The sequence below is a fragment of the Triticum aestivum genome, chromosome 5B (assembly GCF_018294505.1).
Source record: "Triticum aestivum cultivar Chinese Spring chromosome 5B, IWGSC CS RefSeq v2.1, whole genome shotgun sequence".
Taxonomy (NCBI): domain Eukaryota; kingdom Viridiplantae; phylum Streptophyta; class Magnoliopsida; order Poales; family Poaceae; genus Triticum; species Triticum aestivum.
In genome coordinates, this window is record NC_057807.1 from 313,247,868 (window position 1) to 313,274,976 (window position 27,109).

Here is a 27,109-nt window from a genome sequence, read left to right on the forward strand (position 1 = left end):
GGGGAGTTGGGGAGAGGTACGGTAGTGGGGTGGGAGGGTTGGATTTTTTTTCAGCCCGTCGGTTCCGAAACATGTCCAGCGGGCCTATATAGGGGCGCTATGATCCAAATAGTTATTCTAATCCCAGGATTAGATAAGTGCTACCCTATATATATATATATATATATATATATATATATATGTATGTATGTATGTATCAGTTAGGCTTCAAGTGCGTACTTGTTAGTTAAACCTATGTATAAATTGTGACACTAGATACGACTAGTAAGTAGTACAGTAGCAGTACTAGTATACGTCGGTCAAATTATTCATCATGTCCACACATTGAATTGACGTGACAACACGCTGCGCGTGAGGTGACACAAGAATCCCGGCGGCGTGTTCGGGTATTCTGGACTTCAGATTTGGAGTACCACTTATCTGTCGAAATCTTTCATCATTCACTTAAAACAGTCGATTGATCATACATTGAGTACCATATAACTGGAATTACCGATGCAAGTCGAAGAAGGATTGGCCGGTGCTGCCGGCTGGCGTCAAGTTCGATCCCACGGATCAGGAGCTGATCAAGCACCTTGAGGCCAAAGTGAGTGCTGACAGTGTGAGATTTCAGTCTCTCATCGATTTGTTCATACCAACCATCGACAGCGAGCACGGCATATGCTACACCCAACCTGAGAAACTTCCAGGTAAGACACCGATCGGACGTCTACTTGCACAAACATATTCCTTTGTTTATAGCTCTATTTTCCTTTTTAGACGTAGACCTAGTGAAGCAATTACAATTTGACAGTTAATAAAAAGTGAAACAAGTGACTGCAACATGCCAAAGATGTATGCCAAGTAGGTAAACTAAAACCTGTATTCCACAATACTGCAGGTATCACACTGAGTGGCCTAAGGAAGCATTTCTTCCAGTGCATTTCCAGGGCGTTCAAAAGGGGCACGTGGACGCGTCGCAAGATACAGTCAGAGTGCGGCATGCACGCGATGTGGCACAACACCGGCAATACCTTGCCGGTGATGGTCAACGGCCGGCAGACGGGCAGCAAAAAAGGTTCTGGTGTTGCACACCAACAAGAACTTCGACCAGCAGAGGACCAACTGGGTGATGCACCAATACCACCTCGGGGACCTGGAGCAAGAGAAGGAGCTGGAGCTGGTCCTCTGCAAGATTTTCTACCAGACGAACACTAGGGCCAGGAGTAAAAAGATTATAAGTTAGTTTGGTATTGGTAGTTGTACTACCTTGTCGTCTGCAAGTTGGTATTGTTGTTAACGATCTTTTGGTATGAACTTGCATTTGCTTCCAACCATCATGCCGAGGGTCGATGTGGATATAAAGCTGAATCATTTGTTTCGAAACGAATTTTCAGGCACCTGATTTTTACAGAATGTTTGAACTTAATTTAGTGATAAAGAAAGTAAGAATTGTTGATAGTAAAATCTTTTGTTATGCATATGAAAAAGTTATCGGAGTTGCTTTCTTGCATAAGAAATTTATGGAACTTGTTGCAAAATATTTTGGTTAAGTTGTGAGTCATTTTGAGCTAGTAGAGTAACGTAAGTTGTTGACGGTTATGCTTGGTGTATAGATGACATCGGTCATTTTTTTCATTATATGATGCATGTTTTGTTTTGCATTTCATGGCATGCTATGACACCGGTCATTGTTAGTTTAAAGTTGAAACTGATAATAACTCAACTTGAATACACCGTTGACTGGGTCATGGTGCCGCTGAATCGAGTTCTTTCCAGTGCAACCACATTTGCCTTTATGGGGGGCCTTGATTCGGTCCATTGACACGGCCTCTTGTCGGTGCCTCCATCTAGGGAAGGTTATGTTGTGTTTGCCCTGGCCCGGCAAGCAGACATAATCTTGTGTGCTCGTTGATGAGAATATGGCACCGAGTCCCCCAGTGGGAGTGTCACAACGACGGAGGTTGGGGTGTCTTTGGTAGACATGGGGCCACCCAGGACCAGCCCGTTGGGGATTTGGGTCGGAGTGACCGGGAGAGTGCTGTGGCAATGGAGGGGTTTCGTCGGAATGCCGTTGGTCCACCCGAATGGGAGTGCGAGGCCATGGGTTCCGTGGTGTGGGTACAGTGTGCTACCTCTGCAGAGTGTATAATCTATCGATAGCCGCGTCCACGGTCACGGACACCTCGTAGTAGGTCCCACCATGAGTCAACGAATAATAAAAATTGCACACTAAGCTGTAAACTTTGCATTGTCGAGGATGGCAGAAGGGCCATCGAGGAATTTGGGACCAGATATTGGTCGTGGTTGTGATCGCCATAAGGATCACGAGTCATGTTGTTAAAGACCACGTTGGTGGTGTGTTTTACCACATTGGTGGTGTGTTTGTGATCTGAGGATGATCACGGTTGGTAAGTTGTCCCGAGGGACGTTCGAGCATGATCACAGCATGTTGACATATAGTGTTGCATTTTTAATTGGTTAAATATCATGATATTGTTTGTCATTATGATTATGCTTGTTGTGAGCTTGCAAGTACATTCAATGTACTGACCTGGCGTGTCATGCCAGATTTCAGGAAAGTCTCGTTGGAAAGGAGCGTTGTTCGAGTCTAGATCGTGTCCACATCGGTGTCCCTGTGATATGGAGCTTCCGCTACGACGTTATTCCGCTGCCACGTAGTTGTTCGGATCGAGGCCCCTTTATGTTCACTAAATAATGTACATATTGTTCAACCGCACCGAGTGTGCCGCTTGGCCTTGACTGTTGTTGTAATATGAACTCCATTCCGCTAGCATCAATAAAGCGGTTGTTTTCTGTACCAATATGTTGTGTGTTTCCAGAAGACATGGTCTCCGGGCTGGCAATGCAGGGTAAACCGTCACTCTGAGCCGGGGTGCCACACACTATCACCCATATCACATAAGCCATGATAGCAATGATATCCTATTTTAACAGAAATAACAGGCATGCCTACAACAGGTCTATATTTATTTTTAGTACCGGGTCTAGCAATTCTAGCAGCTTCATCACAGAAGTAAATAACATGCCCATCAATATTATCAGCTAAGAGATCTTTAACCATAACAATACTCGGTTCAACTTTAATTTGCTCAGAAGGTGTAGGTGTCCTAGTATTACTCTTACGAACCATAGTTGAAGCTTTAGCACGATCCTTTATTCTAACAGGGAAAGGTGGTTTCTCAATATAAGGGGTAGGAACAATAGGATCAACATTATAAGTGATAGTCTTTTCTTCAACTTTAATAGGTTCAACTACTTTTACTTCAATGGGAGGATGATATTTAAACCACTTCTACTTAGGGAGATCAACATGAGTAGCAAATAATTCACAGAAAGAAACTACTATCTCAGAGTCAAGTCCATATTTAGTGCTAAATTCACGGAAAACATCGGTATCCATAAAAGGTTTAACACAATCAAACTTAGGTGTTATACCTGACTCCTTACCTTCGTCGAGATCCCAATCTTCAGAGTTGCGTTTAATTATTTCCAATAGATCCCATTTGTATTCAATAGTCTTCATCATAAAAGAACCAGTACAAGAAGTATCGAGCATGGACCGATTATTGAGAGAAAGCCGAGCATAAAAATTTTGAATAATAATTTCTCTTGAGAGCTCATGATTCGGGAATGAATATAACATTAACTTAAGCCACCCCCAAGGTTGAGCAATGCTTTCTCCTTCGCGAGGCCAGAAATTATATATATAATTACGATCACGATGAACAAGATGCATAGGATAAAACTTCTGATGAAATTCCAATTTCAATCGGCTGTAGTTCCATGATCCCATATCATCACATAGCCTAAACCATGTCAATGCCTTTCCCTTAAAAGATAAAGGCAAGACCTTCTTCTTGATAACATCCTCGGGCATACCTGCAAGCTTAAATAATCCACAAACTTCATCCACATAGATTAGGTGCAAATCGGGATGTAATGTTCCATCACCTGTAACAGGATTAGCTAGTAGTTTCTCTATCATACCCGAAGGAATTTGAAAGTAAAAATTTTCAGTAGGTTCATTAGGTTGAGGGGCAACTCTTTGCTCTACTGGTCGGGGTGAAGATACCCCGAACAAGCCCCTCAAAGGATTATTTTCCATGGTAACAAGTGACAGTAAATTTCAGCACACAATATAAATTTGTCGTTACCAAATTCCACTTACCAAAGGCGCTTCACTCCCCGGCTACAGCGGTAGAAAAGAGTCTTGATGACCCACAAGTATAGGGAATCTATCGTAGTCCTTTCGATAAGTAAGAGTGTTGAACCCAATGAGGAGCAAAAGGAAATGACAAGCGGTTTTTAGTAAGGTATTCTCTGCAAGCACCGAAACTATCGGTAACAGATAGTTTCGTGACAAGGTAATTTGTAACGCATAACAAGTAATAAAAGTAAACAAGGTGCAGCAAGGTGGCCCAATCCTTTTTGTAGCAAAGGACAAGCCTGTACAATCTCTTATATAAAGGAAAGTGCTCCCGAGGACACATGGGAATTATCGTCAAGCTAGTTTTCATCAGGCTCATATGATTCACGTTTGTTACTTTGATAGTTTGATATGTGGGTGGATCGGTGCTTGGATACTGCACTTCCTTGGACAAGCATCCCACTTATGATTAATCCCTCTTGCAAGCATCTGCAACTACAAAAGAAGTATTAAGGTAAACCTAACCATAGCATGAAACATGTGGATCCAAATCAGCCCCTTACGAAGCAACACATAAACTAGGGTTTAAGCTTCTGTCACTCTAGCAACCCATCATCTACTTATTACTTCCCAATGCCTTCCCCTAGGCCCAAATAATGGTGAAGTTTCATGTAGTCGACGTTCACATAACACCACTAGAGGAAAGACAACATACATCTCATCAAAATATCGAACGAATACCAAATTCACATGACTACTTATAGCAAGACTTCTCCCATGTCCTCAGGAACAAACGTAACTAATCACAAATCATATTCATGTTCATAATCAGAGGGGTATTAATATGCATAAAGGATCTGAACATATGATCTTCCACCGAATAAACCAACTAGCATCAACTACAAGGAGTAATCAGCACTACTAGCAACCCACAGGTACCAATCTGAGGTTTTGAGACAAAGCTTGGATACAAGAGATGAACTAGGGTTTGAGAGGAGATGGTGCTGGTGAAGATGTTGATGGATATTGACCCTCTCCCGATGAGATGATCGATGGTGATGATGATGGTGATGATTTCCCCCTCCCGGAGGGATGTGTCCCCGGCAGAACAGCTCCGCCGGAGCCCTAGATTGGTTCTACCCAGGTTCTGCCTCGAGACGGCGGCGCTTCGTCCCGAAAGCTTCCTTATGATTTTTTCTAGGACGAAAGACTTCATATAGCAGAAGATGGGCACCAGAGGCCTGCCAGGAGGCCCACGAGACAGGGGGCGCGCCCCACCCTCGTGGCCAGGGTGTGGTTCCCCTCTGGTTGATTCTTTCGCTAATATTTTTTATATATTCCAAAACGTGCGTCCGTGAAGTTTCAGGACTTTTGGAGTTGTGCAGAATAGGTCTGTAATATTTGTTCCTTTTCCAGCCCAGAATTCCAGTTGCCGACATTCTCCCTCTTCATGTAAACCTTGTAAAATAAGAGAAAATATGCATAAGTATTGTCACATAATGTGTAATAACAGCCCATAATGCAATAAATATCGATATAAAAGCATGATGCAAACTGGACGTATCATGAAGCGCCTTTGGTAAGTGGAATTTGGTAAGGAAAAATTTATATAGTGTGCTGAAATTTTCTGTCACTTGTTACTATGGAAAATAATACTTTGAGGGTATAGGTCGGGGTATCGTCACCCCGACAAGTAGAGCAAAGAGTTGCTCCTCAACCTATTGAACCTACTGAAAATGTTTACTTTGAAATTCCTTCGGGTATGATAGAGAAACTGCTAGCTAATCCTTTTACACGAGATGGAACATTGCATCCCGATTTGCACCTAATATATGTGGATGAAGTTTGTGGATTATTTAAGCTTACAGGTATGCCCGAGGATGTTATCAAGAAGAAGGTCTTCCCTTTATCTTTGAAGGGAAAGGCATTGACATGGTTTAGGCTATGTGATGATATTGGATCATGGAACTACAACCTATTGAAATTGGAATTTCATCAGAAGTTTTTTCCTATGCATCAGGTTCATCATGATCGTAATTATATATATAGTTTTTGGCCTTGCAAAGGAGAAAGTATCGCTCAATCTTGAGGAAGGCTTAAGTCAATGTTATATTCATGCCCCAATCATGAGCTGTCAAGAGAAATTATTATTCAAAATTTTATGCTCGGCTTTCTCTCAATAATCGCTCCATACTCGATACTTCTTGTACTGGTTCTTTTATGATGAAGACTATTGAATTCAAATGAGATTTATTGGAAAGAATTAAACGCAACTCCGAAGATTGAGATCTCGACGAAGGTAAGGAGTCAGGTTTAACTCCTAAGTTTGATTGTGTTAAATATATTATGGATACCGATGTTTTCCATGAATTTAGCACTAAATCTGGACTTGACTCTGAGATAATAGCTTTTTTCTATGATTCATTTGCTACTCATGTTGATCTTCCTAAGGAGAAGTGGTTTAAATATCATCCTCCCATCTATCTTCTATTATATACTTAAAATAGAAGACAAATAAGCTACCACGTTTATCCACATATGTTAGTATTATTTGAACCGTTAGATTTGAATAATAATGGTTGAGATTAAAAGTTTTTGCATAACATGCTAAACATGTATTTAGTAACTTATTAGACAAGACGTTGTCACGTCTATGCATATGGCACACGTCAAGGAAAATAAAGAATAGTCCGGAAAATATACGCCATAAGATTTAGAGCCGTCCAGCCCGTTATCACGTCACAGAAGATACAGAACCTCGCGTGCATCTAATTCCGTTATCACGTCACAGAAGATACAGAACCTCGCGTGCATCTAATTCCAAACCGGGCATGTGCATGCCAAAAAAAAACAAGGATAACTCCAGCCGTGGAGTCTTCATGAAAGAAAAGAAAACAAGGATAACTACAGTCGGACTATCCACATGGAGTCTTGATGAAAGGACCACATGAAGTCTTGATAAAGAGAAACTCTACATGGATCGGCCAAGCCAACAAATCAGAAAGGCACCCAGCCGACCACATCCAACCGCAAGAATTGAATCCAACCAATTCTGGACAAATCAATGTCTGTACATCTGCTACCCGATCAGAGAACCACCGAGAAAATAGAAGTCTTCCAGAATCTGCTACCCGGCAAGAGCATCACCAACAGAATCGAAGACTACAGAACAAATCTGCTATCCAACTCAATTGAAGAAAAAATTGAAGACAAAAAATGCCAAAACTCCGATGTGACTGCATCTCAATGCCCGATGAAGTCAGGACAGGTCTTCTGAGTTGCCTCTCACCTGAATCAGGTTCGCAAATATTATGAATTAATTAATTCAGTTTTCAGAATAGAAGTTGCATAGATAGCTGATTAAAAATTTCAGAATCATTTCATATCCAAAAAACTATGGTGTTGAAGAAGCTTAGCGCTTACCAACAACAGGACAAACTAGAACATTCAAGTAAAAGTATAGAGAATGTGGGATTACCTCAATCATACAACAGATCAACAATTTAAAACAAGCAAATGCTAATTATATTTTGTTTGCATTCACATGGCGAAACGGTTCATGTTACTATCAACATTAAAAGCATCATGCTATTATCTGGAGGAATTTGATACACTTATAATAATGAAAGAAAATGATAATTCTATGTATGCATATAACACTTTTTTACAGGTATGCATATAATACTTTTAGGTTTGTGGAATCCACAAAGTATCGCCCATTGAGAAATGAAATTAATTTATTTCTTCATACAATGTATAGGTAAAGGTGAAAGGACCATTAGAATGTTGTCTAGATTACAATTCCGAGTTTGCCACCAAGGACACGATACAAAACAGGGAGATAAAGTTAATCAATGCTCACATATGTCTACTCTACACTTTTAAATAATCTAATTAATATTTCTAGCCGTGAAGAAATTAATACGCAAATTTGCATGACATTGGATTATTCACCCAAATGAAGCATGTGGAATCAACAATAACAATCCCCACAAAAAAAGGAATCAAGAATAACAAAAAGGATTTTACAAACTTCATATTACCACAAGACTGCTTCTAATAACAGAGCAGTGCATAATGCATGTCCATTACTGAAATTTTAATTGGACTTCCACCATTGCGGCTAAGATTAAGACTTTTTCAACTTAGCCCCCTTTAGGGGTCATGAAACCAGAACTAGACTATTTGGAATGTTTGCTTATTTTTTAAATTAGAATTTAATTATTGCAAAAATTCATACAGTAAGTCCAATGATGTTACAAACAAATCTAATAGATTTGTGATTGATTTAATAGGGTTGTGCCTAAAGTCAACCAGCGCTAGAAGAATATATACAGATCTACACAGCTGAAATAGAAACAGGCACGAAAAAGGTCTAAGTAATTCATGTACAAACCTAAGTAATTCAATCTACTAGGAAATAATCATTCACGTATAGACATATTTCAGTATGGGCACGTACAAAGCTAGGTCCCCCCATACAAATTAGGAAAACGTGGGCATGTCCTTTTGAGAGAGAAAAGAGATACGCCTAAGTAATTCAATCTACTAGGAGTACAAAATCAGATCATCTACACACTTTAGAAAACATGGGTAGGTCCTTCGAAGAAAAACAAAAGGCACGCCTAAATCGTTCAATTTACTGGGAATTATATTAAAAAGTCTAGCCTGCCAAACACATCCCATGTGTACATGCATGCACTTGCATCTAATTCTGACGGACAGACATGTTGAACTTAACGGGCAGAAAAATAGACATTGGTATGAGGCACACTTGGTATGTGGATTACCTCAATCATACAACAGATCAACAATTTAAAACAAGCAAATGCTAATTATATTTTGTTTGCATTCACATGGCGAAACGGTTCATGTTACTATCAACATTAAAAGCATCATGCTATTATCTGGAGGAATTTGATACACTTATAATAATGAAAGAAAATGATAATTCTATGTATGCATATAACACTTTTTTACAGGTATGCATATAATACTTTTAGGTTTGTGGAATCCACAAAGTATCGCCCATTGAGAAATGAAATTAATTTATTTCTTCATACAATGTATAGGTAAAGGTGAAAGGACCATTAGAATGTTGTCTAGATTACAATTCCGAGTTTGCCACCAAGGACACGATACAAAACAGGGAGATAAAGTTAATCAATGCTCACATATGTCTACTCTACACTTTTAAATAATCTAATTAATATTTCTAGCCGTGAAGAAATTAATACGCAAATTTGCATGACATTGGATTATTCACCCAAATGAAGCATGTGGAATCAACAATAACAATCCCCACAAAAAAAGGAATCAAGAATAACAAAAAGGATTTTACAAACTTCATATTACCACAAGACTGCTTCTAATAACAGAGCAGTGCATAATGCATGTCCATTACTGAAATTTTAATTGGACTTCCACCATTGCGGCTAAGATTAAGACTTTTTCAACTTAGCCCCCTTTAGGGGTCATGAAACCAGAACTAGACTATTTGGAATGTTTGCTTATTTTTTAAATTAGAATTTAATTATTGCAAAAATTCATACAGTAAGTCCAATGATGTTACAAACAAATCTAATAGATTTGTGATTGATTTAATAGGGTTGTGCCTAAAGTCAACCAGCGCTAGAAGAATATATACAGATCTACACAGCTGAAATAGAAACAGGCACGAAAAAGGTCTAAGTAATTCATGTACAAACCTAAGTAATTCAATCTACTAGGAAATAATCATTCACGTATAGACATATTTCAGTATGGGCACGTACAAAGCTAGGTCCCCCCATACAAATTAGGAAAACGTGGGCATGTCCTTTTGAGAGAGAAAAGAGATACGCCTAAGTAATTCAATCTACTAGGAGTACAAAATCAGATCATCTACACACTTTAGAAAACATGGGTAGGTCCTTCGAAGAAAAACAAAAGGCACGCCTAAATCGTTCAATTTACTGGGAATTATATTAAAAAGTCTAGCCTGCCAAACACATCCCATGTGTACATGCATGCACTTGCATCTAATTCTGACGGACAGACATGTTGAACTTAACGGGCAGAAAAATAGACATTGGTATGAGGCACACTTGGTATGTGGATTACCTCAATCATACAACAGATCAACAATTTAAAACAAGCAAATGCTAATTATATTTTGTTTGCATTCACATGGCGAAACGGTTCATGTTACTATCAACATTAAAAGCATCATGCTATTATCTGGAGGAATTTGATACACTTATAATAATGAAAGAAAATGATAATTCTATGTATGCATATAACACTTTTTTACAGGTATGCATATAATACTTTTAGGTTTGTGGAATCCACAAAGTATCGCCCATTGAGAAATGAAATTAATTTATTTCTTCATACAATGTATAGGTAAAGGTGAAAGGACCATTAGAATGTTGTCTAGATTACAATTCCGAGTTTGCCACCAAGGACACGATACAAAACAGGGAGATAAAGTTAATCAATGCTCACATATGTCTACTCTACACTTTTAAATAATCTAATTAATATTTCTAGCCGTGAAGAAATTAATACGCAAATTTGCATGACATTGGATTATTCACCCAAATGAAGCATGTGGAATCAACAATAACAATCCCCGCAAAAAAAGGAATCAAGAATAACAAAAAGGATTTTACAAACTTCATATTACCACAAGACTGCTTCTAATAACAGAGCAGTGCATAATGCATGTCCATTACTGAAATTTTAATTGGACTTCCACCATTGCGGCTAAGATTAAGACTTTTTCAACTCAGCCCCCTTTAGGGGTCATGAAACCAGAACTAGACTATTTGAAATGTTTGCTTATTTTTTAAATTAGAATTTAATTATTACAAAAATTCATACAGTAAGTCCAATGATGTTACAAACAAATCTAATAGATTTGTGATTGATTTAATAGGGTTGTGCCTAAAGTCAACCAGCGCTAGAAGAATATATACAGATCTACACAGCTGAAATAGAAACAGGCACGAAAAAGGTCTAAGTAATTCATGTACAAACCTAAGTAATTCAATCTACTAGGAAATAATCATTCACGTATAGACATATTTCAGTATGGGCACGTACAAAGCTAGGTCCCCCCATACAAATTAGGAAAACGTGGGCATGTCCTTTTGAGAGAGAAAAGAGATACGCCTAAGTAATTCAATCTACTAGGAGTACAAAATCAGATCATCTACACACTTTAGAAAACATGGGTAGGTCCTTCGAAGAAAAACAAAAGGCACGCCTAAATCGTTCAATTTACTGGGAATTATATTAAAAAGTCTAGCCGCCAAACACATCCCATGTGTACATGCATGCACTTGCATCTAATTCTGACGGACAGACATGTTGAACTTAACGGGCAGAAAAATAGACATTGGTATGAGGCACAGTACAAAAAAACAAGCGCCAACCTATCTGAACACCGGATATACTTGAGCCTTGATAAACAGTAAAGACAAAAAAATCATTTATGGTAAAATATATATACCGCTTGATCAAGATTTCGAGCCGTACTAGATAAATCTAAATATCTTGTATTATTTATCCAAATGAATCGTGACTCATGTTTATTCACCAATATAACATAACAATTTTACTTGACTAACTCCACATATGGAAGAGAAGAAAGTATACCAAAAATGATTGAGATGGATAGCAATAAACAAGGAGCGTAGAAATATTTTACAGAAGGAGAGCATTACAAGAACTTACTGGAATGAGGCATAAAAACCAGACAAGCCAGGCGATGGATCAAACTTCTTCTACGATATGATATCACCAGTTCTTGAGGAAAACGAGACTATCAGACCTGTAGTGCTTTTCTAGCAATCGAGTCATATCAGTTATAATAGAATCATCATATCTGAATTATTAGTCTATCAACTTCTTCGGGATGCTACCTTTTAAGTTTTTGGGTGATTTTTTTATGATTTTGTTTTCCAATTCTGATTGACACAAACTAACTACAAAGGAAAGTGGAAAGTGTTACTGCGAAAATTGTGGTACATATCTAGAAATCATAACACCTGGTAAGCATATTTTGCTAATTTGAATGAGAACTTTCATATTATATGTACTCTGCACTAATAACAGTGGTATGTAAAAATTGCTAAACTTATTGGATGGGAGGATCTGAGAAGCACCACGCCAACCATTTATGTTCACTGAGATAGAGAAATAATGCTTGACATGGATTAGTCTAAGGGGGGCAGTTATTAGATAAGGGTCAAAAGTCAGTACTATGAGAAGCATGTCAAATTGTAATTATTCAAAATACATTCATACATGCACTTTTGTGAGTTTTATGCTCTTGGAAACAAACCTTCTATCCTACAGCCTTTTCAGTTGAAGAGAACAATGAGAAATCTTCAATGTTATAGACATCTCCTACAACACATGTGAAAAAACTAAAATCTACAGTATTGCATAACAACTAACACATATGAGCCAAATTCAGTTAATACGTGCAAGCCTTCTTCCTTTGTCTTAGGTACATCTTTATTAATATAACTTGCTAATATATGGTAACAATAAATAGAAATAATACACCTTTTATCCAACAAATATTGAACACTTTTTTCTATTGGAAAATTCGTGTAATTAGTACGGACGTGTTGAAGAGACGGTAATCAAAGTTGGGTAGAATGTCAACTAAAAAAATAGAGGTTAAATTCCCTAAAACAACGCAAGGCACACCAATGGCAAGTCACATATGTATAAGTTATATCCTAGAACACTGAAAAACATGGGGTCCAACCCGACGCCACAACTCTCGGCCAGTGCCACGAACAAGAAAGTAATGCCACTCAGGGAAACGAATCTCTCATTTTATTCAGTGGCCTCCCCAGGGACCGCTTTGCCTCGCAACCCTGCTGCTTGGGGGCGCAAAATCCTTCTCTCCAACAGAAAAATTCTACACCGGAAAAGACAGAGAAAGGTCAGGAGACCATAAGCATCTCCTTCTCATAGCCATAGCAAATCTCCATAATCCATGCCATTGCTGGAGGTTAGCAGACCAAGATCTGGGAAGGAAGGAGAAGGAGAGGAAGAGGAGCGATTACCTGGAGGAGTGCCACCGCTCAGGTTCAAGTGGACCCAACTCCATGGCCATCCAATCAACGATGGCGGCGAGCAGCAGGCACGTGTGGTCGAGCTGGACTACCTGCCGCCGTCGGGAGCTTGCAGCCACCGCACTCCGCTCCAAATCCCACTTCTCTCATCTTCCTCTTTTGTTGGCAGAATCTATAGCAATTAGGACATGAACAGAGAAAAAGGAACGGGAGGAGAATGAGAATGGGGAAAGGGATAAATGGTACGTACTAGAGCCGTACAGATGCAAAATAGATTTTTCAATGAGATGAAAAATAGATTAAGGAAAAGTGTATCGCTTCCTACCACTTCCCCCAATTCTATATGTCAAGCGCTTCTCTCTGGTGATTGCATCGGACGGCCTGTGAGCGCCCGCTCGAAACACTTCTAGCACTGGTTTTTTTTCTGGGTGGGGTGGTAAATATATATAAGAATTTTAACTATTTCATTTATTCAATCCTAGACTAAATTTTCATTTCTAACACAATAGGCTATTAGGGCATCTCAATGGCTCCGGTATATGTCCGATTTTATATTTGAATGTGGTCTGCAGACATGATGCGGGAGAGAGCCATATTTTTTCTAAAAATTAAAAGGGGACCATGCATGTGCAGAGAGATAAAAGAGAGTAGGATCATGTGATGGCTTTTTGTTGGTCAAGTGCATGTCCAGACACCGTATAGCTACACATGTTTGTCTCTGATTTGTCAGAAAACGGACGTCCGGACCACTTCGCGGACTGATGAGGTCCCCATTGGATAACAAATTAAAGTTGACATAAACAGCGCGAAAACTATAATCCGGACATATATCGGAGCTTTGAGCGTCTCCTTTGAAGATGCCCTTTGCTACTAATTTTGTGTTTGAACGTGAAAACGTCTTATATATTTAGGGATGGAGTTAGCACATAATATATTCAGAAAATTAAATCTAGGATTTTTCGTACAAAAACCTACACAATCCAGTATTCCGGGATGGATTAGGACCATATTGTGAAATTAGACAAATAAATGCTTAGAGAACTAAAATAATAGACGGAGGTAACTTAAACCCAAAGAATGGTATGAAGAGGACAATGCATATGAAGGTGTTCAACTGACAATAATTATAAACTTTTGTACAATGTCAAAAAATGATAAATGCAAGTCAATATGATTAACAAAAGGGTGTGGTTAGGTCTCCCTCGACTAATACTTAACCAAGTCTTAGTCAAGTGACATAACATGTAAGAAAGAAAAACTAAAAAGGAAATTTTGAACGGATCTCAATGTAAAATTGCACGTATATAACATTCACTGAGAAATAACGAAGTCTCTGTTGACTAAGAGACTACTAAGAAAAATAGCAAAAACATATTATTCATTAAAAAATCAACTCTATCTGCACAACTGCGCGGGTGGACCCGCTAGTTGAAGTAAAAGTAGTTGAACCTATTAAAGTTGAAGAAAAGACTGTCACTTATAACGTTGATCCTATTGTTCCTATCGCTTATATTGAGAAACCACCGTTCTCTACTAGAATAAAGGATCATGCTAAAGCTTCAACTGTGGTTCGTAAGAGTAATACTGGAACACCTACACCCCCTGAGCAAATTAAAGTTGAACCTAGTATTGCTATGGTTAAAGATCTCTTGGCTAATAATATTGATGGGCATGTTATTTACTGCTATGATGAAGCTGCTAGAATTGCTAGAACCGATACTAAAAATAAAGATAGACCTCTTGTAGGCATGCCTGTTATTTCTGTTAAAATAGGATATCATTGCTATCATGGCTTATGTGATATGGGTGCTAGTACGAGTGCAATACCTCATTCTTTATACGAAGAAATTATGCATGATATTGCACCTGCTGAGTTAGAAGGTATTGATGTTACAATTAAGCTTGGCAATAGAGATACTATTTCACCAGTTGGGATTGTTAGAGATGTTGAACTCTTGTGTGGGAAACTTAAATATCCTACTAATTTTCTTGTTCTTGGTTCCCCACAAGATGACTTTTGTCCCATTATATTTGGTAGACCCTTCTTGAATACTGTTAATGCTAAGATAGATTGCAAAAATGATGTTGTTACTGTTGGGTTAGGGGATATGTCTCATGAGTTTAATTTTGCTAAATTTCATAGACAACCCCATGATAAATAATTGCCTAGTAAAGATGAAATTATTGGTCTTGCTTCTATTGACATGCCTCCTAATGATCCTTTAGAACAATATTTGCTAGACCATGAAAATGATATGTTCATGAATGAAAGAAGGGAAATAGATGAAGTATTCTTTAAACAGGGACCTATTTTGAAACACAACTTGCCTATTGAAATTCTAGGGCATCCTCCTCCACCAAAGGGTGATCCTGTGTTTGAGCTTAAACCATTACCTGATACTCTTAAATATGCTTATCTTGATGAGAAAAAGATATATCTTGTTATTATTAGTGCTAACCTTTCAGAGCAGGAAGAAGAGAAATTATTGAAAACTCTGAAGAAGCACCGCACTGCTATTGGATATACTCTTGATGATCTTAAGGGCATTAGCCCCACTCTATGCCAGCACAAAATAAAATTGGAGAAATACGCTAAACCAGTTGTTGATCACCAACGAGGTTAAATCCTAAGATGAAATAAGTGGTAAGAAAAGAAATACTAAAGCTTCTGGAGGTAGGTATAATTTATCCTGTTGCTGATAGTCAGTGGGTAAGTCCTGTCCATTATGTCCCTAAGAAGGGAGGTATTACTGTTGTTCCTAATGATAAAGATGAATTGATCCCACAAAGAATTGTTATAGGTTATAGAATGATAATTGATTTCCGTAATCTAAATAAAGCTACTAAAAAGGATCATTACCCTTTACCTTCTATTCATCAAATGCTAGAAAGATTATCCAAACATATACATTTTTTCTTTCTAGACGGTTATTATGGTTTCTCTCAAATACCTGTGTCAAAAGGGGATCAAGAAAAGACCACTTTTACTTGCCCTTTTGGTACCTTTGCTTAGAGACGTATGCCTTTTGGTTTATGCAATGCACCTGCTACCTTTCAAAGATGTATGACTGCTATATTCTCCGACTTTTGTGAAAAGATTGTTGAGGTTTTCATGGATGATTTTTTCGTATATGGAACTTCTTTTGATGATTTCTTAAGCAATCTTGATCGAGTTTTGTAGAGATGTGAAGAAACTAATCTTGTCTTGAATTGGGAGAAGTGCCACTTTATGGTTAATGAAGGTATTGTCTTGGGGCATAAAATTTCTGAAAGAGGTATTGAAGTTGATAAAGCTAAAGTTGATGCTATTGAAAAGATGTCGTGTCCTAAGGACATCAAAGGTATAAGAAGTTTCCTTGGTCATGCCGGTTTTTATAGGAGGTTCATTAAAGACTTCTCAAAAAATTCTAGGCCTCTGACTAATCTCTTACAAAAAGATGTTCCTTTTTTCTTTGATGATGATTGTGTAGAAGCATTTGAAATACTTAAGAAAGCCTTGATTTCTGCACCTATTGTTCAGCCACCTGATTGGAATTTGCCCTTTGAAATTATGTGTGATGCTAGTGATTATGCTGTAGGTGTTGTTCTAGGACAAATAGTTGATAAGAAATTAAATGTTATTCAATATGCTTGTAAAACTCTAGACAGTGCCCAAAGAAATTATGCTACTACTGAAAAAGAATTTTTAGCAGTTGTGTTCGCTTGTGATAAGTTCAGACCTTATATTGTTGATTCTAAAGTAACTGTTCACACTGATCATGCTGCTATTAAATATCGTATGGAAAAGAAAAATGGTCAACCTAGACTTATTAGATGGGTTCTCTTGCTACAAGAATTTGATTTGCATATTATAGATAGAAAGGGTGCTGAGAACCCCATTGTAGACAACTTGTCTAGGTTAGAGAATGTTCTTGATGAGCCACTACCTATTGATGATAGCTTTCCTGATGAACAATTAGATGACATAAATGCTTCTCGTACTGCTCCATGGTATGCTGATTATGCTAATTACATTGTTGCTAAATTTAGACCACCTAGTTTCACATACCAGCAAAAGAAAAAGTTTTACTATGATTTAGGACATTACTTCTGGGATGATCCACACCTTTATAAAGAAGGAGTAGATGGTGTTATTAGACGTTATGTACCTAAGCATGAACAGGAATAGATCCTACGCAAGTGTCACTCCGAGGCTTATGGAGGACACCACGCTGGAGATAGAACTGCACATAAGGTATTGCAATCCGGTTTTTATTGGCCTACTCTCTTCAAAGATGCCCGTAAGTATGTCTTGTCTTGTGATGAATGTCAAAGAATTGGTAATATCAGTAGACATCAAGAAATGCCCATGAATTATTCACTTGTTATTGAACCATTTGATGTTTGGGATTTTGAATTTATGGGACCGTTTCCTTCCTCTAATGGGTATACACATATTTTAGTTGCTGTTGATTACGTTACTAAGTCGGTAGAAGCTATTCCAAATAGTAGTGCTGATCATAACACCTCTATTAATATGCTTAAAGAAGTTATTTTTCCGAGGTTTGGAGTCCCTAGATACTTAATGACCGATGGTGGTTCACATTTTATTCATGGTGCCTTTCGTAAAATGATTGCTAAGTATGATGTTAATCATAGAATTGCATCTCCATATCACCCATAGTCTAGTGGTCAAGTAGAAACGAGTAATAGAGAGATTAAATTAATTTTGCAAATGACTGTTTATAGATCTAGAAAGAATTGGTCCAAAAAACTTGATGATGCATTATGGGCCTACAGAACTGCATATAAAAATCCTATGGGTATGTCTCCGTATAAAATGGTTTATGTAAAAGCATGTCACTTACCTCTCGAACTAGAACATAAGGCGTATTGAGCCATTAAAGAGCTCAATTATGATCTCAAACTTGCCAGTGAGAAGAGATTATTTGACATTAGATCACTTGATAAGTGGAGAAGCTAAGCCTATAGAATGCCAAACTGTTTAAAGAAAAAGTTAAAAGATGGCATGATAAGAGGATATAAAAGCGTGAGTTTAATGTAGGTGATTATGTTTTGTTATACAAATCTCGTTTAAGATTTTTTGCAGGAAAACTCCTCTCTAAATGGGAAGGTCCTTACGTTATCGAGGAGGTCTATCATTCCGTTGCCATAAAAATCAACAACTTCGAAGGCACAAATCTGAAGGTGGTGAACAGTCAAAGAATCAAACATTATATCTCAGGTAATCCCGTAAATGTTGAAACTAATGTTATTGAAACTGTAACCCCGGAGGAATACATAAGGGACACTTTCCAGAATATTTCAGACTCCGAAAAGGAATAGGTATCTGGTACGATAAGTAAACCGGCTCCAAAATAGTTCTAATAGCAATTTTTCTCTGTTTTGGAATATTTAAGAAAATAGGAAAATAATAAGTAGTCCGCGAAGGACACGAGGCATCCACGAGGGTGGAGGGCGCGCCCTACCCCCCTGGGCGCGCCCCCTGCCTCGTGGGCACCTCGTGTGCTCTCCGGGCTCCGTTTTCTTGCATGATACTTCTTTTGGTCGGTAAAAATTCATTATATAATCTCCTGAAGGTTTTGACTACCGTACCACACAATTATCCTCATTATATAATCTCTTGAAGCTAGATGTCATCTCAAGACTCCGACGGAGAGAGATATGCCTCACATCTCATTGCTGACCCAAAGACCTATGGGGACATATCTCCTTGTGGTTGAACTACGGATGATGAGGAGGATGCTCATTCGACGAGGATCAATATAGGAGGATGTTCCTCTACCTCAACCTGGGGATATGCACGTGAAGTTCAAGAAGTCTAGTCTCCCTAAAAGGGCTAAACTGTCTAACAACCGATCTATGCCTTCTTGTTTTCGACAGAAAAGCAAAGGAGATTTATGTGACAAGATCTTGAAGCTGGAATCGGAGGTCGATGATTTAAAATAGGAAATTGCTCTTCTAAATTACAATATGAAAAAGCTGAAGGCACAATTATCACCATCATCACCACCTCCGAAGAAAGAGACATAAATACATGGGTATGGGCACTCCCCTTGGCAACTGCCAAGCTTGGGGGAGGGGGCCCGGTATCGTATCATCATCACACTCCTATCTTTACCGTTTTTCTTAGTTCGATCCTTTTGGTAATATCTTGATCTGGTAGAATAAAATTTTAGTATGATCTAGTTTTGAGTTTTGCTTTATGATCCTTCCATGTAATCGAGTGCGTGAGCTATATATAATAAAGAATAGTTTTGAGTCAAGGGCTTGGTTATATTGCTATGATCTTGAGGGATTAAAAGAAAAAGAATGAGTAAAAAGAAATAAGGAGATCATATTGATCTTATGAAAAGTAATGACTTCACATATAAAGAGTATGATGAATAAAAGTTGTTGAGAGTTGACAAACATAGTTTTGGTCATCGTTGCAATTAATAGGAAGTAATAAAGAAAGAGAGGTTCTCACATATAAATATACTACCTTGGACATCTTTTATGATTGTGAGCACTCATTAAAACATGACATGCTAAAAGTTGATGTTGGACAAGGAAGACAATGTAATGAGTCATGTTTTCTTATATCCGAAATAAAGTATATTGTCATGGATCATCCAACATGTTGAGCTTGCCTTTCCCCCTCATGCTATCCAAATTCTTTGCACCAAGTAGAGATACTACTTGTGCTTCCAAATATCCTTAAACCCAGTTTTTCCATGAGAGTCCACCATATCTACCTATGGATTGAGTAAGATCCTTCAAGTAAGTTGTCCTTGTGCATGCAATAAAAATTGCTCTTTAAATATGTATGATTTATTAGTGTGGAGAAAATAAGCTTTATACGATCTTGTGATGTGGAAGAAATAAAACTGACGGACTGCATAATAAAGGTCCATATCACAAGTGGCAATACAAAGTGATGTTCTTTCGCATTAAGATTTTGTGCATCCAACCATAAAAGCACATGACAACCTCTACTTCCCTCTGCGAAGGGCCTATCTTTTATTCTTGTCTTATACCTTATACAAGAGTCATGGTGACCTTCACTTTTCCTTTTTACATTTTATCCTTTGGCAAGCACATTGTGTTGGTAAGATCCTGATATATATATATATATATATATATATATATATATATATATATATATATATATCCAATTGGATGTAAGTTATCATGAACTATTATTGTTGACATTACCCTTGAGGTAAGCCCCTATCTTTCTCTGTGTCCGATTAAAACTCCATACCCATAAGTACTTCGTGAGTGTCAGCAATTGTGAAAGACTAAATGATAGTTGAGTATCTGGACTTGCTAAAAAGCTCTTACATTGAATATTTCCGATGTTATGATAAATTGCAATTTCTTCAATGACCGAGATTATAGTTTGTTAGTTTTCAATGAAGTTTCTGATTCATACTTGACATTGTGAATAGATTGTTACTTTAGCATAAGAAATCATATGACAATATATATATATATATATATGTTGCTCTTATAAGAATGATCATGATGCCCTCATGTCCGTATTTTATTTTATCGACACCTTTATCTCTAAACATGTGGACATATTTTTCGATATCGGCTTCCTCTTGAGGACAAGCGAGGTCTAAGCTTGGGGGAGTTGATACATCCATTTTGCATGATGCTTTTATATCGATATTTATTGCATTATGGGCTGTTATTACACATTATGTCACAATACTTATGCTTATTCTCTCTTATTTTACAAGGTTTACATGAAGAAGGAGAATGCCGACAGCTGGAATTCTGGGCTGGAAAAGGAGCAAATATTAGAGACCTACTCTGCACAACTCCAAAAGTCCTGAAACTTCACGGAGGCACGTCTTGGAATTAATAAAAAATACTGGCTAAAGAATCAACCGAAGGGGGGCCACACCCTAGCCACGAGGGTAGAGGGCGCGCCCCCTGCCTCGTGGGCCTCCTGGCAGGCCTCCGGTGCCCATCTTTTGCTATATGAAGTCTTTCATCCTGAAAAAAAATCAGAAGGAAGCTTTCGGGACAAAGCGCCGCTGTCTCGAGGCGGAACCTGGCGAAACAAATCTAGGGCTATTCTGCCGGGGAAACATCCCTCCGGGAGGGGGAAATCATCACCATCGATCCTATCATCGGGAGAGGGTTATTCTCCATCAAAATCTTCACCAGCACCATCTCCTCTCAAACCCTAGTTCATCTCTTGCATCCGATCTTTGTCTCAAAACCTCAGATTGGTACTTGTGGGTTGCTAGTAGTGTTGATTACTCCTTGTAGTTGATGCTAGTTAGTTTATTCGATGGACGATCATATGTTCAGATCCTTTATGCATATTAATACCCCTCTGATTATGAACATGAATATGATTTGTGAGTAGTTACGCTTGTTCCTGAGGACATGGGAGAAGTCTTGCTATAAGTAGTCATGTGAATATGGTATTCGTTCGATATTTTGATGAGATGTATGTTGTCTTTCCTCTAGTGGTGTTATGTGAACGTCGACTACATGACACTTAACCATTATTTGGGCCTAGGGGAAGGCATTGGGAAGTAATAAGTAGATGATGGGTTGCTAGAGTGACGGAAGCTTAAACCCTAGTTTATGCGTTGCTTCGTAAAGGGCTGATTTGGATCCATATGTTTCATGCTATGGTTAGGTTTACCTTCATACTTCTTTCGTAGTTGTGGATGCTTGCGAGGGGGGTTAATCATAAGTGGGATGCTTGTCCAAGGAAGGGCAGCACCCAAGCACCGGTCCACCCACATATCAAATTATCAAACTAAATAACGTGAATCATATGAGCCTGATGAAAACTAGCTTGACGATAATTCCCATGTGTCCTTGGGAGCGCTTTCCTTTATATAAGAGTTTGTCCAGGCTTGTCCTTTGCTACAAAAAGGATTGGGCCACCTTGCTGCACCCTGTTTACTTTTGTTACTTGTTACCCGTTACAAATTACCTTATAACAAAACTATCTGTTACCGACAATTTCAGTGCTTGCAGAGAAGACCTTACTGAAAACTGCTTTTCATTTCCTTCGGCTCCTCGTTGGGTTTGACACTCTTACTTATCAAAAGGACTATGATAGATCCCCTATACTTGTGCGTCATTAGAGTGGAATGAGAAGCTCCAAGGCTTGGGGAGAGAGCTGCGTGTGGGTGGGGACTGCGAGGGAGCTCGAGGTCACTCTTAAATAGTCGAGGGAAGGCTCGAGAAGGAGGGGGCAAGGTGGCATGCGCGCGGCTACGTGTTCGCGCTTCGGCGATGACCACGCACGGCCAAGGGTCACGGGAAGCAGCGGGAAGGCAGCGAGGAGGAAGTGGCCAAGCAGCAGAGGCTCACGGAGTCGGGCAACGCTCGCGGACGAGAGGGAGAAGAGGACAGGAGCGAGGAAGAAGACGATGCCCATGGGCGCACACTGTTCGGTCATTGGCACGGCTCTTTGGAGAAGCAAACGAAGGGGGAGAGGGGTCCAAGGGAACGGCGACAATGATGCTGAGCTGTGTGACACTCTGGGACAAACCAAATCTGGCCGGAACAGCTCTGCCGAAGCCAACAGTGGCGAGACCACCGTTTTGGCCGGCATTGCCCGTGGTCACCACCGACAACACGCGCTCTTGCTTTCTACTCCAGGCCAAACTTTGTCTACAGTGTAGTCCTTCCAAGACTCATTAAAGAAGCAGTGAGTTCACGGGCAGAGGTGTAGGGAGCAGAGGGAAACAAGCTTCTCAAGTTTGATGTTGCAAACTTGGCCACATTCTAGAGATTAAACCAGAGAGGTTAACATGCAAACTTGATGTCTGGGAGGCTTAGACAAGTAAGGACTACGGTCTTGGAAGTTATGAGGTCATTGGGACAAGAATATAGCTTAGTTGCAGTGCAACTGCCAAATTATGTCCAGAAACTAAATGAGGAAGGAGCACTCACTAGGAGTGTTGGATTGGACTGAAAATGATCATGGCAAGGTTATTCGGACATACAGAGATGTTGTAAAAGTTTCAAACCATTTGGAGCTTCCAAAGTGGTACTTGTTTCACAAGCATCTCTTCTGTCCAGAAACTTGGGAATATTCTAGGAAAATATTGGCTAAATGAAATCAGCAAAAATCTTGTGCAAATAGGTTATATGGATAGTAGAAGGCTTGGGAAAATTTTCAGCCATACAGGAGCAAGATAAAATATACTTGCTTCACAAACTGAAAATTTGGGCAGAAAACAAGAATTGCTCCTGTGCTCACATAGTTCAATGAAATGAACTAAATTTAGGTGTAGGCTAATGATTGTAGATACTTTAGAATATGGAAAAGTTTCATCCCATTTGGAAACCTTATGAAGGTACTTCCTTCACCAAATTACAATCTGGTCAGACACTTTGAAAAATTGCACAGGGAGCTATGATGAAGGGATTGAGCTCATATTTGGTATCCATGGGTTATTTATCCATGTTAATCATCCTGCCAAATTGTAGCTCAATTGGAATTAGTAATAAAGCACTTCCTTTGCAAAATTTCAGAGAAGGCAGAAACTTGCATTGGATCATGTGCCCAATTTTTGAACTATAGAATCATAAGATTAGGATGGAGCTAGTGATTATATAGCAAGGACAAGCTCCACAATTTACGTTGGAATTTTCTCTACTATAAAAATAGTGGTTCCTTAGGAAGTGGCAGAAATGAAATATTGGCATTAAATAAGAAAAGGCAATTTTCCTTATTTAATTTTGGCCAATATTTTTGCCAGAGCTTGGATTAGGCATAAATATCAACTCCACCAATTTTCATGAATTTAGAAGATGGCTAGCTATGCCTTTGGATTTTATTCCTCGGAAAGGCAAGAAAAGGAATAAATCATAATTCAAAAAGATTGCATGGGACTTGGCAATATTTTTGCATATCCAAGGGCTAGGAGGATAGGATGGTCTCTGGGAACAGATGGGATGATCAACAGATCAAGGAAAATGATGGCTCCTTTGTAATCACAAAGGGCACATTCAAATTCCTAAAATTTGGAATTAGGGTTTGAGAGGGTTTGAGATGATGCAAATGAGGCCTTGCCCACTGAGAAAGACATAAGAAAGATTTGGAAAGGTTGGAAATGGCAAGAATCCTCAGAGTCATCCAGAAAACTCAGGAGAATTTTCGCCTGGAAGGAATAACAACACAAAAATTTATAACCCAATTTCGGGGCTGTTACATCGAAGGTCATGAAGATCCAAAAGCAGGCCTCTCCAACCCCGACTGCCACACCTTGCATTGCCCCTCCTTCGCCAGATCCAATGCTCACGCTTTCGGTTGCTCCCGTTGCCACTTCGACGTTGGGTATCTATCCCCTTCCGACGATAGCGGCCCCATCTTACGACATGTTCTTGTCTTTGGATTCAGTCCCGACGTCCTTGGGATTGTTCAGACATTGGTCAGGGTGAAATCCCTACTCATTTGGTGATGCTGGCAGCGGCGACACCTGCGGGTGACATCCCCCTCCAGGAGGCGCTGCCACGGCCTTTTCTCTGTTCCCCTACTCGAGCACCAAGGGAAACTCCAGGTCGAGTTCCTCGAACCAGATGACGGTGGTGCCATGGTGTCATTCCCCTTCATGAAGGAATCGTCTTGCTTGCTCGTGGTGTGTTTGTTACTACATTCCGAGTTTCGAGACATCGTCGTGGTTATGGTTCTTTCTCTTGGATATAGGGTAGTTTAGCGATGTGTTGTAGCTTCTGTCTGGGATGAGCATCCCATGTCCCTCTACTCTGGGCACCATGTTTATGCCACCTTTGGCTGTGCCATGTGATGTACCCCCTCCCTCATATGTTCTCACTTCAACTTCTTCTATCAATGAAAAAATACACAAGCTATGTGTACTCACCAAAAAAGGTGTCCACGTGTCCGCGAAGAAGTTTGAAATGTCACAAGAGGGGGATTTGGGAGAGCATCCATCACCTAAAATTTTGGTAGGATGAAGAAGAAAATGTAGTTTTGGACGAGAATCTAGAGGAACTAGAAAAGGGTGTAGATTTCTTGGTGCTCGCAAAGGTTCCTCCCAAGGGTACTGTCTCGGCTCCAAGGCCTTTGAAGCTCCTTCATTCGGATCTCTCTGAGCCTCCATCCTATGATAGTGTCATTGTCAATGACTATTCAAGATACGAGTATTCTTTATTTCATCTAAGGATTACAGACACTCCTGAACTGAAGCAGGGTTCAACGGAGACATCTTGGCAATTAGAAGTGACGATATAAAAAACCCTAGCATTGATGGCTCGATATTTTTTCACTTTTATAAGAGGTTTTTATGTGGTTTTCACTGGGTTTCTGATAATTCTCACATTTTTCTAACACTAATTCTTCGAGAAGAAGAAAACTTGTTTTTCCTATTATTGTGCGGAGATATATATTTCTTAAAGGAAACCAATCACTATCCATCAAGTGGAGAAACTTCCCTTTTGGTGAAGATCACAAAAGGTTGTCCAGAGCGCAAGATGGTGTATGGTACAAGTGCACAAACTTGTACAATCTACCATTAGCACCACCTCATCCAGAGGAATGACTTTTCATGAAAGGGGGAATTGCATGAGAGACACAGAGCCGTCGCCACACCATCTAGAATAGAGAGAGAAGAGATCCAGAGAAGACGAACTGTCGGAGATCCATTTGTGCTAATCTTGAGATTGAGATACATTTAATTATTCATCTTGTTGTGGATCTTCACGATAATATTGATATGATTTCCTTTGTACTTATCTCTGTGATGTTTGGTTATCCCCCTCCTATGTGTGAGTAATTCTCCTAGGCATGGAGATATAGGGGATTGGTAAGATTCATTTGTGCCTATTCTATATGTCATCATTTGTGATTATAGCTTTATGATTGTTTAGTAAGTTGTTTATTTGTGCTGCCCATAATGTGCATTGTCCAATTTAAGGTCCCACACAATATGATGTAAGATCTACACAGATGTCACATATTGTTTAGCGAATCAATAACCTCCAGGTGGCAGGTTTATCTGTGCCTATTCTACTCGTTCGGGGAGAACTTATCTACCAGATTATATTTCATCTTTTCTATAGGAGCGACGAGCTTCATTAATACAAGAAATATAAAAAGGTCAAACTAGTGAGCTTAATACTTTATTTGTAGACATGATAATCACTCCAAAAAGGAAAAACAATTGAATGAGTATTGTACTCCTTACATGGGTAATATCTCTCATAGTGTATCCTACCAATTTCGTTTCTGAGTATTCGACTGATGGTGAATTAATCGATGAAGTTGCCTTTTCAGGAGATGGAGAACAAGACCCTCAAGCACATCTAATGTTCTTTTATGCTCTTTGGGGTACTTTTAAAATTAAAGATGTTCCTAAATAATCCATCATGCTTAAACTCTTTTAAATTCTCTTTGAAGGACAAACTAAAGAAAGGTATAGCATGATTCCTTATTGTAGCATACCCAGTTGGAAGGCGTGTGTAGAGAAATGTTTGATCAAGTTTACCCCGCTCTCTGAAATAGCTAGTCGGAGGGGGGCACTTAAACTCATTGCTACTTCTTGAGCTTGCGTTGGTTTTTCCCTTGAAGTGGAAAGGGTGATGTAGCAAAGTAGAGGTAAGTACTTCCCTCAGTTTGAGAACCAATGTATCAATCCAGTAGGAGAAGGACGCACAAATCACCAATACCTGCACAAACAATCAAACACTTGCACCCAACGCGATAAAGGGGTTGTCAATCCCTTCATGGTCACTTGCAAAGTTGAGATCTGATAGAGAGAGATAAATGAAACTAAACAAAAGATACAATATTTTGAGGTTTTTGGTTTATAGATCTGAAAGTAAAAGATTGCAAAATAATAGATCGGAAACTAATATGATGGAAAATAGACCCGCGGGCCATATGTTTCAGTAG

The 27,109-nt window shown here is 39.1% G+C and overlaps 1 long non-coding RNA gene across 1 annotated transcript; it reads right to left on the reverse strand.

Moving 5' to 3' along the window:
* Nucleotides 1-6,997: 6,997 nt before the first annotated feature.
* LOC123111577 (uncharacterized) lies at nucleotides 6,998-13,504 on the reverse strand. The gene is made up of 3 exons (XR_006454548.1): nucleotides 13,219-13,504; nucleotides 11,870-13,070; nucleotides 6,998-7,439 (listed from the first exon to the last, which is right to left on the reverse strand). It is a non-coding gene; the product is annotated as an uncharacterized lncRNA (long non-coding RNA).
* Between the last annotated feature and the right edge of the window lie 13,605 nt (nucleotides 13,505-27,109).